This window comes from Choloepus didactylus, chromosome 2 (genome assembly GCF_015220235.1).
Source record: "Choloepus didactylus isolate mChoDid1 chromosome 2, mChoDid1.pri, whole genome shotgun sequence".
Taxonomy (NCBI): Eukaryota; Metazoa; Chordata; class Mammalia; order Pilosa; family Megalonychidae; genus Choloepus; species Choloepus didactylus.
The window spans coordinates 156542931-156559160 of record NC_051308.1 but is presented as its reverse complement, the minus strand read 5'-3'; the positions used below and the strand labels follow the sequence as shown (position 1 = coordinate 156559160).

Genomic DNA, 16230 nt, shown 5'->3' with positions numbered 1-16230 from the left:
TTTAAAGGTGTGTGTTCTCATGGGAATCTGTCTTTGATCCACCAGGATAAATATATAATCTGTTCTATGGCTCACTTTTTACTGGAACCAAAAATCATTCCATCACTTCCTAAAAGGATAAGGATTTCTTATTGTCAAAAAGAGCAATTTTAGAATTATGCTTAGGACATGTTAGGTTTGAGATATTTACTAACCACCCCAGTAGAGATGTCAAGTAGATACTGTTATATCAATCTGGAATTTCAGGCAGGCATCAAATCTGAGGGTCATCAGCCTATAATTGGTATTTCATGCTTACCAGACTGGATGAGATCACCTTAAGGAAGACAATGTGGCTAGATAGAGCCCTGGGGGTCTTCAAACTTTGAGATACGGCAGAGGAGAAGGAAACAAGGAGTTTGAGATGAAGTGGGCAGGAGGTCTGAAAAAAACCTAAATATTCTACATGTTTTTTAACAGAAAATATCATAGTACTTAAAGTAAAGTTGGGCCAGCTTTACTGGAAATTTCCTGAGTATTCAATTACAAATAAGTCTTAAATAAAGCATATTTATAAAAATGAAATTTAATGACATCACTGAGTGCCTGCTACATGTCTGGCATTATATAAACACTGGAAGAATGAAATGAGAAAGTTTCTTCCAGCAAGTATTTCGCAAATGCCTTTGAGGTATCTAAACCATGCATAAATAATGGAGATATAACTGTGAATAAGAAACATACTCATGAATTATAAAAGATAAGACAGTATTGAATACAGCATTTTAGTACAAAGTACAGAGTGCTTTGGGCTCTTTTATCAGGAAGAGCTAACCTACTATAGGGGGTCATAGACAGTCTCTTTGAGGAAGTAGAATTCTAGCTAAAACTTGAGGGGTAAGTAGGAATTAAGTATGTGGGCTGGGCTGGAGTGGAGTCCTTGAAAGTCTCACTAAGGATTTGAACTTTATCCTAAGGTAACTGGGAATAACACCATCACAACTTGGTTTTCAAACTTCACTATTGTAGGTGATATATGTAATGTCTTTAGATTCACAGAGGAGGGAAAGTCAGGTAGGCTTCCCAGAGAAGCAATATTTAAGTTGAGCATTGAAGAATGAGGAAACTACCAGGCAGCAAAGGAGAAAGGGTAAGGCAACAACAAGGGCAAAGGCACAGTTATATAAAAAGTGCTGGGCAAGCTGGAGATTAGGGAGCCACCATAAGGGACTGCCATGTAAAGTGGAGAGAACATGGTAGAAAATTAGCTAAGAGGCAAGTACATTCCTAACATTTTGGGGGTCAGGGTAAGGGTATAAATGGTGCAATATAGCACAAAGACCATATATTTAAATATTCAAAAGTTATGAATCATGCTAACAAGCTGTTAAAATTTGTTCTCTCCTCCTACGTATCTTCATAATGAAAACTCAGTATAGAAGTATAAACTAAACTTTTTACATGATTGAAAAATGTCATATATTAAGATGACTAAATGTAATTATTACTTGTCACATCTGCTTATTCGGTGTTGATGTCTAGACCAATCATATTTAAAATTTATGAGTAAGATGACTTATTTTAAATTTCAAAATTCTCCTCAGCTTCCATGTACAACTTACCTAATGACCTGTTAATTTGTGAGTAACTTCAGAGCCATGTACTAGAACACAAAGAGAAGCAAAAAATGGATGCTCAGTGTTCCAGTTTGCTAAAGCTGCTGAAATGCAAAATTCCAGAAATGGATTGGTTTTTATAGCGGGGATTTAATAGTTCACAAATTTAAAGTTGTAAGGCCATGAAAATGTCTAAATTAAGGCATCCAGAGAAAGATACCTTGACTCTGAAGAAAGGCTGATGGCATCCAGAGTTCCTCTGTCACATGGGAAGGAGCATGGCCAGAGTCGTCTTCTGGGCCTCTCCTGGGGTTAGCTTCTAGTTTCCATTGCTGTCTCCAAAATGTCTCAGGGCTTCTGTCTCAGCTTCTCTCTCTCAGCTCCTGTGCATCCTTGCTTGTTTCTCCCAGGGCATTTGTCTCTAAGCATCTTAGCTTCTCTCTCTCAGCTCCTGTGCATCCTTGCTTGTTCTCCCAGGGCATTTGTCTCTAAGCATCTTAGCTTCTCTCTCTCAGCTCCTGTGCATCCTTGCTTGTTCTCCCAGGGCATTTGTCTCTAAGCATCTGGGAGCCCTCTCTTAGCTTCTCTGGGGCAAACTCAGGATTTCATCTCTTAGCTTCTCGCCTGGTTCTGGTTTCAACAGCTGTCTCCAAAATGTCTCTGGGTGTTTTCTCTCTGTGTCTCTGAGCTGTCTTCAAAATGTCTCTGACTTTTATCCTCTCATAATGGATGCCAGTAAACTAATTAAGACCCACCTTGAATGGGCAGAGTCATGTCTCCATGGAAACAACCTAATCAAAAGATCCCATCTGAAATAGGTCTACCCTGACAAGAGTGGATTAAAAGAACATAGTCTTTTATCGGGTACATAACAAATTCAAATCAGCACACTCAGCATTCAGGAAATGATACTTTGTGCATGAATGCTGTCTAAAACGTTAATTCCTTTTTTCCTTTTCTCTTTTCTAATTTCTTTCATCTCTCAAATCCTCTCTTGCATTTTAAATCAATGTCAATCTTCAATAACAGCCATAACACAACCCACAAGCCTTTGTGGCATTTGAGTGCAGTCACCTTTTGTTTTAAGGTGGATGGACAGAAAGGAAGTGTGGCACAGTGCTTCCCTTAAGGCCTCATGTTCTAAGCCATGAAAATAGATGTTTAGGTTATGGGTCGCTGGTTGCCAGTATTAAGTACTGGATCCTAAGTGACAGAGGGGCCCATATGATCTTTAATAAATTATTTTGCACATTTTCAATATGTGATTTCCTCTAAAACAGTATGTCTAGGGCAGGGGTCCTTTTGTTTGAATATAAGGGAAGTCCTGTGAGAAAGCCAGTGTACCAGGGTAGAATGTGTATATATTTCTCCTTAGGGACTGAGGAACCAATAAAGTTTGAAAGCTGGAGAATGACGTATCATATTTTTGTTTTAAAAAACTCACTTTGTTAATCATGTAGATGATGATGTTGAAGGCCAGAGACTGAATGACAGGGAAATAAGTAATGAAATTACTGTAACCATCACGGTGACAGATATTGAGAGGTGGGTAGGTATGGAGTGCCAATGGATGTGAACAAGAAGACAGCACATTGAGAAACAGAATTATGACCAATTAGATGTGTATGATAAAGAAGACAGAGGCAGAAATGAATACAAGGTTTCAACCTTAGACAATTGCAAAGGGAAGTGATACCACCAAGGAAATAAGAAGCCAGCTTCTTCCCTTCTCTGAACATCCTAGGCTGAATCACATATGTGAAGGGAAGGGAGAGAGACTGGTGGACTTTGCTATTCAGTTCAAAGCAGAATCAGAGAAACCCATTAGAATGGCAGCAAAAGGAGAGGCTAGGCCTCCCTATGGTTGTGCCTAAGAGCCTCCTCCTGAATGCCTCTTTGTTGCTCAGATGTGGCCCTCTCTCTCTAGCTAAGCCAACTTGAAAGGTGAAATCACTGCCCTCCCCCCTACATGGGATCAGACACCCAGGGGAGTGAATCTCCCTGGCAACGTGGAATATGACTCCCGGGGAGGAATGTAGACCTGGCATCGTGGGACAGAGAACATCTTCTTGACCAAAAGAGGGATGTGAAAGGAAATGAAATAAGCTTCAGTGGCAGAGAGAATCCAAAAGGAGCCGAGAGGTCACTCTGGTGGGCACTCTTACGCACACTTTAGACAACCCTTTTTAGGTTCTAAAGAATTGGGGTAGCTGGTGGTGGATACCTGAAACTATCAAACTACAACCCAGAACCCATGAATCTTGAAGAGAATTGTATAAAAATGTGGCTTATGAGGGGGGACAGTGGGATTGGGGGGGCCATAGGGATCACACTCCCGTTTGTCTAGTTTGTGGATGGATGAGTGGAAAGGTGGGGGAAGGAAACAAACAAACAGACAAGGGTGTCCAGTGTTCTTTTTTTCTTTAGTTGCTCTTTTTCACTTTAATTATTATTCTGGTCATTTTTGTGTGTGTGGTAATGAGGGTGTCAGGGATTGATTTTGGTAATGAATGTACAACTATGCAATGGTACTGTGAACAATCAAATGTGTGATTTGTTTTGTATGACTGCATGGTATGTGAATATATCTCAATAAAATGAATTAAAATAAATAAATAAATAAAGTAAAAAAAGTAAAAAAAATAATAGAGGAGTATATAGGGAAAAATATACCTATTGCAAACTATATAGTACAGTTAGTAGTATTTTAACATTCTTTCATCAATAGTAACAAATGTACTATATCAATACTATGAGTCAGTAATGGAGGGGGTGGTTAGGGGTATGGGAGGATTTGAGTTTTCATTTTTGTTTTTATTTATTTTCTGGAGTAATGAGAATGTTCTAAAAATTGAAAAAAAAAATTAACTGTTGTGATGGATGCAAAGCTATGTGATGGTACCGTAGTCAATTGATTGTGCACTTTGGATGATTGTATGGTATGCAAACAATCTCAATAAAATTGAATTTTAAAAAAACTATTCACTTATGACTTTTTTATTTTCTATACTAGGTAAACAAAATCCAGCTTAGAGGATGAATGTTCTTATAGTTAATTGCAATATCCAACCTTCCTCATTATCTACGTGTTCTGCTACTTCTGTGGATTCCACCTTGGAATCAAGATCAACCAGAAATTGGAAATCACTTCATGATTCATGGAGATTGCAATAAAATATGTTATTGGCAGAGGAGAAAGGAAGAATCCTTAGCCTAAACCCCAAGATATCTGAGAACTGGAGTTAAAGTTCCTACCCACACCCTTTTATTCTGTTTGCTTCATAATTGTTTAAGGGGAATTTGTTTCATTGAAATCAAACTGCAAGAGCTTCATAATAAAGATATTTTATTTTTCATTTACTCTTAATCCTAGAGAAGAAAAAGTACTCTTCAAAAGGATAAGTAAGAGAAGGCACAACTATATGATGGTACTGTGAACAGTTGATTGTCCACCATGGATGACTGTATGGTATGTGAATACACTGCAGTTAAACTGAATTTTTTTTTTAAAAAAAAAAGGAGGACAAAGGTCAGCAGGGAATAGTCACACTTTAAAAAGAAAAGGATAAGTAAGAGTGATGTCATCAACATGGTGACATAAGACAGCCACTGAAAATCTCTCCCCAGAGATTCAGCAAATAAGGGAAAAATCTTACTTGTTCAGAACTCTGGAGGAAGGTAAAGACCAGAGGAAAATATCAGGTAGGAAACTTCCATCCCAGACCAACTGATCCTCTCCCCTCCCTCCCACTCAGTCCCATAAAACCTGGTAAGTGCCCAGAGGCAGTGGCCAAGATCCCTCCCACCTCCCACCAGGGATACAGACTATGAAATCTCTCAAAGCAGTGTGACAGATACCCACCTATATCTAGACAGAGAGGCCCAAGCCCACAGGAACCCATAACAGGACTCGCCACTGGGAAGGGTGGAATATAAAAGGGCACCAATGAGGGACTACCAAATGAAGGATTAGGGAGGGAACAGCAGAATCTTTCCCCAAAGCAGCAAATAGCCAGGCAGAAACTATCTAAATCAAGTGTTTGGGGACATTGACCAGAAAAGGATCCCACAAATGCTGACATTTGTTTGGATAGTCAAGTCTCAGGTCAGTGAGGGATGAAGAGTCTGACAAAATATGTACAGAGACTGTGACTCCTTGTGCCTGTCCCTTACCCTTGAGGGAAACAGCAGCAGGCAGCCCAATCCTTGCCAGTGGGATGACTGCAGACTAGGGTGGCTGCGGGAATCCTTGGCCCCAAGCACAGAGGGGGAAACACCCAACAGTGAGCCAGATTTTGGCCAGTGAATTAAGAGCACAGTTTCAGCCCCACAAAGTCAGATGCTACTGAGCTCCAGGAAGTAAGCAGAGGGAAAGAAATAACAAGGATTAAAGTGGAAATAAATGAAATGGAGAATTAAAACTTAGAATCAAAAAACCAAAATTGGTTCTTTGAGAGGATCAATAAAATTGACAAATCCTTTGCTAGACTGACAAAGACAAAAAGAAAGAACATGCAAATAAATAAAATCAGAAATGAGAAGGGGACATTACCATGTACCCTGAAGAAATAAAGATCATCAGAAGATACTATGAACAAACAGTGTGCCAACAAACTAGACAACTTAGATGAAATGGACAACTTACTATAAATACATGAACAACCTACACTGACTCAAGAAGAAATAGAAGACCTCAACAAACTAATCACAAGTAAAGAGACTGAATCAGTCATCAAAACCTACCAACAGGATGGAAGAAGATGGTGGCATAGAGTGGAGTGGAAGCAAGTTAGTCTCCCTGGAAAAGCTAATAAATAACCAGGAACAGCTAGTAAATTATCTGGAATAAGTGTGGAGGGACAAACATGACTGTTCACTCATCATACACCAACCTGAATTGGGAGGAATGCCTGAGATCACAGCATAAAGTCTGCAAGTAAAAACTGTGGATCCAAGCCGGGAGCCCCTTACCCCCATGGCCCGAACTGCAAAGCCTCGGGGTGTTAGAGAGCAGCACTCTCCCAGCAAGCGAATATAGCTCAGCTGAGCTCCAACTGGGGTTTTAATTAACAAGTATGGACTGCTCACCACAAGCTATGAATCCCCAATGAGCAGACAGAGGCTTTTGGTGACCCTGGAGAGCCAGAGGGTGGCTGTGGACTGGCCCTCAAGGGGGCTTTCTGTCCCTTATTCAGCTCAGTGGAGAAAGCCTCAGCCATTTTCAGTTCCCAGTGCTCTGAATCAGACAAGGGTGGACATAGCACAGGCAGAGAGACTATTCTAATGTAAATGACCTCTCCCTAAGGGGTGTATCTTCCCTATGAAGAAAGAGGTGGAAGCACAGCTCTACTACCTGCCTTCCATTCAGAACCAGACCCCAGAGCCTGGGAGAAAACAGCCATGGGCCACACCTCCTTACACCAGTCTGGAGCTACAGGCTGACAGGCACCACATGCTGGGAGGAAAAGCACAGTGACTTGAGGCCTCACAGGGTATACCAATCTTCTAAGATACCCTCAGGAAAACTGGATACTATTCCCTCCTTCTAAGACCTTAGCCCATTCTGGTATGGGAAGACCTTATTGGGGTAACCAAGGAAACCAGATGCCTAGACAACAGAAAACTACAACCTACACTAAGAAAAACAAAGTTATGGCCCAAAGGAACAAACTGACACTTCAACTGAGATACAGGAATTTAAACAACTAATACTAAATCAATTCAAAAAGTTTAGGGAAGATATAGCAAAAGAGATGAACAGTATAATAAAAACACTGGGTGTACAAAAGGTAGAAATTGAAAGTTCAAAAAAACAACTGGCAGAATCTACGGAAATGAAAGGCACAACATAAAAGATGAAAGGCACAATAGAAACATAAAACAGCAGATCTCAAAAGGCAGAAGAAAACACTCAGGAACTGGAGAAAAAGTCACCTGAAAGCCTACGCACAAAAGAACAGATAGACAAACTACAACCCAGAACCCATGAATCTCGAAGACAGTTGTATAAAAATGTAGCTTATGAGGGGTGACAATGGGATTGGGAAAGCCATAAGGACCACACTCCACTTTGTCTAGTTTATGGATGGATGAGTAGAAAAATAGGGGAAGGAAACAAACAAACAAAGGTACCCAGTGTTCTTTTTTACTTCAACTGCTCTTTTTCACTCTAATTATTATTCTTGTTATTTTTGTGTGTGTGCTAATGAAGGTGTCAGGGATTGATTTAGGTGATGAATGTACAACTATGTAATGGTACTGTAAACAATCGAAAGTACGATTTGTTTTGTATGACTGCATGGTATGTGAATATATCTCAACAAAATGAAGATAAAAAAAAAGAACAGATAGAGAAAAGAATGGAAAAATATAAGCAAAGTCTCTGGGAACTTAAGGACAAAATGAAATGCAGGAAGGTATGTGTCATTGGTGTCCCCAAAGGAGAAGAGAAGGGAAAAGGGGCAGAAGCATTAATAGAGGACATAATCAATGAAAATTTCCCATCTCTTATGAAAGACATAAAATTACAGATCCAAAAAGTACAGCATACCCCAAACAGAATAGATCTGAATAGGCCTATGCCAAGACACTTAATAATCAGATTATCAAACGTTAAAGATAAAGAAAGTTCTGAAAGCAGCAAGAGAAAAGCAATCCATCACATACAAGGGAAGCTTGATAAGACTATATGTGGATTTCTCAATAGAAACCATGGAGGCAAGAAGGAAATGGGGTGATGTATTTAAGACACTGAAAGACAAAAACCATCAACCAAGAATCTTATATCCAGCAAAACTGTCCTTCAAATATGAGGGAGAGCTTAAAATATTCTCTGACAAACAGACAATGACAGAGTTTGTGAACAAGATATCTGCTCTACAGGAAATACTAAAGGGAGCACTAGAGACAGATAGGAAAAGACAAGAGTGAGATGTTTGGAAAACAATTTTGGGAGATAGTAGCACAGCAATGTAAGTACACTGAACAAAGATGACTGTGAGCATCGTTGAAAGAGGAAGGTTAGGATCATGTGGGACACCAGACGAAAGATGAAAGATAAAGACAGGGACTGTATAACTCAGTGAAACCTAGGGTGCTCAACGATTGCAATAAAAGTCACAAATATGTTTTTACATGAGGTAGAACAAATGAATGTCAACATTGCTAGATGTCAAAAATAGGGTGGAACTGGGGGGAAAATACAATCAATGCAAACTAGAGACTATAATTAACAGAAACACTGTATTATGCTTCCTTTAATATAACAAAGCCAATATACCAAAGCTAAATGCATATGGGGGTGGGGGGGACATAGAAGAAGGGTATGGGACTCCTGGCATTGGTGGTGATGTCTAACTCTTTATTCTCTTTAGTTTAATGCTATCTTTCCTTTTGTTGCTTTCTAGCTGTCATGTTTTTTTTTTCTCTTCTCTTTGTTTTTTTTTTTTTTTTTTTCCTATTTTCCCTCTACCTTCTGTGATTCTTCCTCCTTCCTTGTGGAAGAAATGGAGATGTCCTTATATAGCTAGTGGCGATGGTGCTGAATACATAAATACGTGACTATACAGGGAACCAACGATTGTTTACTTAGGACGGAAAGTATGGTGTGTGAACGAAACTGTCTTAAAAAAAAGTGGGTTGATGAAGAAAACTTGAGGGCACTATATTGAGTGAAATAAGACATACACATAAGGACAAATATTGCAGGGTCTCACTGATATGAACTAAGTATAATATGTAAACTCATAGACATGAAATATAAGTTACCAGGATACAGAATGAGGCTAAAGAATGGGGAGTGGTTGCTCATTATGAGTAGAATGTTCAACTAGAGTGAACTTAAATGTTTGGAAATGGACAGAGGTAATGGTAGCACGTTGTGAGAATAACAATGCTGAATGGTGTGTGAAGGTGGTGGAAAGGGTAAGCTCAGAGTCACATATGTCACGAGAAGGAAAGTTGGAGGTTAAAATATGGGAATGTATAAAACAGTGAATCTTGTGGTGGGCAATGTCTGTGATTAACTGTACAAATATTAGAAATATCTCTCATGAACTAGAACAACTGTATGACACTATAACTAGAAGTTAATAATAGAGGGGCATATAAAATATATATATACCTATTGCAAACTATATACTACAGTTAGTAGTATTTTAACTTTTTTTTCATCAAAAGTAACAAATGTACTATACCAAAACTATGAATCAATAATGGGGGGGGCGGTTTAGGGGTATGGAAGGATTCAAGTTTCCTTTTTTTGTCTTTCTTTTCTGGAGTAATGAAAATGTTCTAAAAATTGAAAAATAAATTAATTGTGGTGATGGATTCACAGCTGTATGATGGTACCATGGACAATTGATTGTACACTTTGGATCTTTGGATAATTGTATGGTTTGTGAAAAATCTCAATCAAAAAATGAAATGGGAGGTATAAAGAAAAAAGACAGAAAAGAAAAAGAAAAAGGAAACACTGGATTTCAAGTTGCTCAATAAACCAATAAACCCTTTTAAATTAACAAACAAACAAAACTTACCAACAAAGAAATGCCCAGGACCAGATGGCTTCACAGGCAAATTTTACCAAGTATTCTGAGAAGAATTAATACCAATTCTGCTCAAACGCTTCTAAAACACTGAGGAAGAGGGAACACTACCTAACTCATTCTATGATGCCAACATCACCCTAATACCAAAGCCAGATAAAGATACTAGAAGAAAAGAAAACTACAAACCAATCTCTCTAATGAATACAGATGCAAAAATCCCCAACAAAATACTGGCAAATTGAATCCAACAGCATATTAAAAGAAGTATATACCACAACCAAGTGGGTTTTATTCCAGGTATGCAAGGGTGGTTCAACACAAGAAATTAATTAATGCATTATACCATAACAAATCAAAAGGGAAAAAACATGATCATCTCAATTGATGAAGAATAGGCATTTAACAAAATTCAGCATCCTTTCATGATAAAAACACTTTGAAAGGTAGGGATCAAAGGAAACTTCCTCAATATAATAAAGGGTATATATGACAAACCCACAGCTAACATCATACTCAATGATGAGACACTGAAAGCATTCCCTCTAAGATCAGGAACATGACAAGTATGTCCACTGTCACCATTGTTATTCAACTTTGTGCTAGAAGTTCTAGCTAGAGTAATTAGGCCAGAAAAAGAAATAAAAGCATGCAAATTGGAAAGACAGAAGTAAAACTTTCACTATGTACAGATGATATGGTCCTATATTTTAAAAATACTGAAAAAATCATGACAAAGCTACTTGAGCTAATAAACGAGTCCAGCAAAGTGGTGGGATACAAGATCAACATGCGAAAATCAATAGTATTTCTATACAGTAGCAAGGAGCTATCCAAGGAGTTAATCAAGGAAAAAATTCTATTTGTAAATATAACAAATTCCGTTTGTAAATTGTAATGCAACTAAAAGAATAAAATATTTGGGAATTAACTTAACCAAGGATGTAAAGGACACGTACACAGAAAACTACAAAGCATTGCTAAAAGAAGTCTAAGAAGAACTAAATAAATGGAAAGTCTTTCTGTGTTCATGGATAGGAAGGCTAAATGTCATTAAGGTGTCATTTGTACCCAAGTTGATCTATAGATTCAATTCAATACCAATCAAAACTCCAACAGTCTACTTTAGAGAAATGGAAAAGCAAATTATCAAATTTATTTGGAAGGGTGAGGGGCCAAAAGCTTAAAAAAGAAGAATGAAGAGAGAGGATTCACACTTCCTGACTTTGAAGCATATTATAAAGCCACAGTGGTCAAAACAGCTGGTACTGACATAAAGATAGACATATCAATCAATGGAATTGAATTGAGAGTTCAGAAATAGACCCTCAGATCTATGGTCAACTGATTTTTGACAGGGCTCCCAAGACCACTCAATTGGGACAGAATAGGCTCTTCAGTAAATAATGCTGGAAGAACTAGTTATCCATACCAAAAAAAAAAAAAAAAAAGAAAAGAAAGAAAAGAAAAGAAAGAGGACCACTATCTCATACCCTATACAAAAATCAACCCAAAATGGATCAAAGACCTAAATATAAGAGCCAGATATAAGAGCCAGAACCATAAAACTCCTAGAGAAAATATGAGGAAACACCTTCAAGATCTAGTGATAAGCAACAGTTTCTTAGTCTTTACACCCAAAGCATAAGCAATGAAATAAAAAATACATTAATGGGAATTCCTCAAAATTGAATACTTCTGTGCTTCAAAGGACTTTGTCAAAAAAGTGAAACGGCAACCAACTCAATGGGAGAAAATATTTGGAAATTACATGTCTGATAAGGTTTGATATACAGAATATATAAAGAAATCCTACAACTTAGAAATAAAAATACAAAGAACCCAATTTTTGTTCTTTAAAGAACATTCATTCATTAAAAGAACGAATAGACATTTTTGCAAAGAGGAAAGACAGATGGCTAAAAGGCACGTGAAAAGATGCACAGCTTCACTAGCTATTAGGGAAATGAAAATCAAACCACAATGAGATATCATCTCACACCTACCAGAATGGCTGCTATTAAACAAGCAGGAAACTACAAGTGTTGGAGAAGATGTGGAGAAACAACTGCTGGTGAGAATGTAAAGTGGTACAGCAGCTGTGGAGGATGGTTTGCTGTTTCCTCAGGAAGCTAAATATAAAGTTGCCTTACAACCTGGCAATCCCACTGCTTGGAATATATCCAGAAGAGCTGAGAGCAGTGATATGAACAGACATTTGCACACCAGTGTTCATAGTGGCATTATTCACAGTTGCCAAAAGATGGAAACAACCCAAGTGTCCATCAACAAATGAATGGATAAACAAAATGTGGTATATACATACAATGGACTATTATTCAGCAGTAAGAAGGAATGAAGTCCTTAAGCACACAACAAAATGGATGAACCTTGGAGACGTTATGTTAAGTGAGATAAGTCAGACACAAAAGAGCAAATATTATATGATCTCACTAATATGATCTAATTATAATATGCAAACTCATAGGCATAAAATATGGAATATAGGTTACCAGGGTATATAATGACGCTAAAGAAATGGGGGGCTGTTGCTTAATATGTGCAGAATGTTTAGGTCGAACTTAAACATTTAAAAAGAAGTAGAGGTGATGGCATTACATTATCGTGAGAATAATTAACAGTACCGAATTGTGTGTGAATGTAGTAGAAAGGGGAAGTTTAGAGTTATGTATGTCACCAGAAGGAAGTTGGAGGTTAAAACAGGAATATAACACAGTGAATCTTGTGATGGACAATGACTGTGATTAACTGTACAAATATTTAAAAGTTCTTTCATGAACTAGAACAAATGTACGACACTGTTACAAGGAGTTAATAATAGAGGTAACAGGTATATGGCAAAAAATGTACCTATTGCATACTATGGACGATATTAACAGTAATATCTTAATATTCTCTCATCAACAGTAATAAATGTACCATACCAATACTATGGGTCAATAATAGGATTACTATCCAAATAAGAGAGGATTTGGGTTTTCTTTTTCTTTTTATTTCTTTTCTGGAGTGATGAAAATGTTTTAAAATTGATCACGGTGATGTATGTGCAACTATGTGATGATACCGTGAGCCATTGATTGTATACCTTGGATGCTTTGTATGGTATGTGAATATATCTTCATAAAATTGCATTAAAGAAAAGAAAAGTAATGAGACAGAACTTATATGCTCAAAGATATGACACTTAATATAAAGTCCCTAGCATATATAATCTGAATTTTTTACTTAATAATTTACCTTAAACTCTCCCCATGTTTAAAAAAAATGCATCTACAACATGATTTTAAATGGTTGTGCCATATATACATATTATAATTTAGTCAAACAATTCCCTTTCCTTGGACATTTTGGAGATTTTCAACTTTTTATTATTTAAAACTATGTTGTAATGAACATGTTTGCACATGTTCATATTTCCTAACGAGAAATTCCCGAATATAAAACTGTCAAATAAAATATATTTTAAGGCATTTTCAAGTATAACATGATTGTTTTCTTAATTTTTCATTAATATATTTTCTTTTTAATAAAATGGAGTTAAATTTTAAAACATAGCAAGCAACTTTTATGACCCATGGCTCATGAACAACCTTTCATCATAATCTATCTCTCAGGATGTGAGCAATCTCTGGAGTTGTTCATACACCATTTTCTTACAGGAGGAGTTTCTTTCAAATGAATCAAGCAGCAGAACTGTACTTGATTCAAATCGTTGAAAGGGATCCTTTGTTGGGATGGTCATATTTGAAAGTTTAGCTGGAATCCAAAACAATCTTACAAAAATAACTGACGAGGCACACTTCTGCCAAACGGAAGCCTGCGACTGGTGCAGCGTGTCCTTGCCTCTCTAGGAAACTACTCAAGTTCCTGTGGAATCAAAGTTGAATTTCATAAGAACATGATGGATGGAGACGAGAAAGTCTATGGTGGCTGTGAAGGCCCTGATGCCATGTATGTCAAATTGATATCTTCTGATGGTCATGAATTATTTGTAAAAAGAGAACATGCACTAACATCAGGAACAATAAAAGCCATGTTGAGTGGCCCCGGTCAGTTTGCTGAGAATGAAACCAATGAGGTCAATTTTAGAGAGATCCCTTCACATGGGATCAAAAGTATGCATGTATTTTACCTACAAGCTTCTCTACACTAACAGCTCCACCCAGATTCCCCAATTTCCAGTTGCACTGAAACAGCTGATGGCTGCAAATTTCCTAGATGTTAAATAAAATAAATTATAATAAACTGTTAGAAAAAAAATAACTGATGATAATGCCCACCAAAAAATCACTGCAAACCTTCCTCAAAAAGCTGGTGGTGGAACTTCAGTTTGCAGTGAACTCAAAGCAGGATTCCAAGTTTGAAAAAAAAAAAAATGCTTTTCTAAATAGCATTTGCCATCTATCATTGCTTTTTACATTGTTCAATAACCTTTGAACAAGGGTCATGAGCTCATGGGTCCCTCATTTAATAATGTTGTTACCTAATCAAGGCAAATCTTTAAGGAGGAAAAAAAAAAAGGACTCTCCCGTTCTGCTGTTCACAACTGAAGCCTCTCTGAGTGCAGTTGTTCCACTGACACATTCCAGAGTTACATCAGGGAATGGTTAAGTGAGGGAAGAAAAACCCAGTGTGCAAAAAATCACCTTGAGCTCCCCATTTCTCTATCACTCTCATAGTATGAATTTTCACATGCAGAAAAAGATGCTGTTGAGGGTACTATAGAAAAGGGAATTAGTAACATTTCTATAATATGGATTAAAAATAACCCCAGTTCATCAAGTTAAATTGACACTTAAAAATCAACAAAGATAGAGGTAGCTTCCCAGGCAGTATGATACCAAAGTCAGTGCATGCAGAAGGAAGTTTACTAAAATCAAAATTGTGAACTTAAAAATTGGTGAGCAACTCTTTGAAAAGACAAAAAGAAAAAAAATACATTTTTAACAGTTGATAAATTTATGAACTTCCTTCTTCATGGCAGTCAAAGTTTTTTTCTGGGAAATCCTGAGATTCTTTAGCAGTAATCAAATAAAATGCATAAAAATGTGACATGCCACATCACTTAACCTTGAACACCTGCCTTTTTTAAAAATGTAATTTTACTGAGATATATTCACACACCATAGAATCCATCCAAAGTATAGAATCAATGGTTCATGGTGTCATCACATAGTTGTGCATTCATAACCATGATCATTTTTAGAACATTTACATTACTCCAGAAAAAAATAAAATAAAATAAAATAATAAGAAAACCCCACACATCCCATACCCTTTGCCATATCCTTTACTGCCCTTCCTTATTGACCACTAGTATTGTGCCCTACCCAATTCTAAGACTGCAAAGAGGTAGATTAACTTAGACAGTGCAGTATTGTCAGAGATAGATATATAGATCAATGGAACAGAACAAAACATCCAGAAGTAGATCCATACAAACATGGGAATTGACTTTTTTTTTTTTTTGCTATATAGTTATATAGTCATTATCAAAAATCAGGGCTACTGGTTTACAGTTCAACAACTTCAGATATTTCCTTCTGTCTACTCTGAAACACTAGACACTAAAAAGAAATAACTATATAATGAATCAGTAGTCACAGTCATTTGTTATACCCTAATTTCTCAGTTACACCTCCTCCCTCTCATTTATATTCAGGGATATCTGGGCAATGACCATTATAATTTCTTCACACTGGAAGGGGAACACCTGCCTTTGGTCATGACTTAGCAAATGCTATCTAGTCTGCAGCCTTACAGAAGTGTCGGAATTGTTTGCCTCCATCCCAAGTATCTCCAGGGATAATAACAATAACAATAATAGCTAATATTCACTGACTACATATTATGTGCCAAGAATTGTTTGAAGCGGTTTATGCTTCCTCTCTTCAGTAGCAGGAGTATATGTGAGAGGAAAAGAAGCATTTTTAACACTGCAGCTTTGAAAACCTACAAGACTATGCATTACAGTCATTTCCACATACCAACTCAGCCTGAAATGACAATGCGAAAAGTTTCCTTTTGCCTGCACTGATGCATAGGACTAAAGGCTTCTCCTATACCAA

The 16230-nt window shown here is 37.3% G+C and overlaps 2 pseudogenes; both read left to right on the top strand.

Annotated features, from left to right (window-relative positions):
* Positions 1-207: 207 nt before the first annotated feature.
* LOC119513683 overlaps positions 208-16230 on the top strand; it is a 50761-nt pseudogene continuing 34738 nt past the window's right edge.
* On the top strand, positions 14061-14391 carry LOC119528159 (annotated as a pseudogene).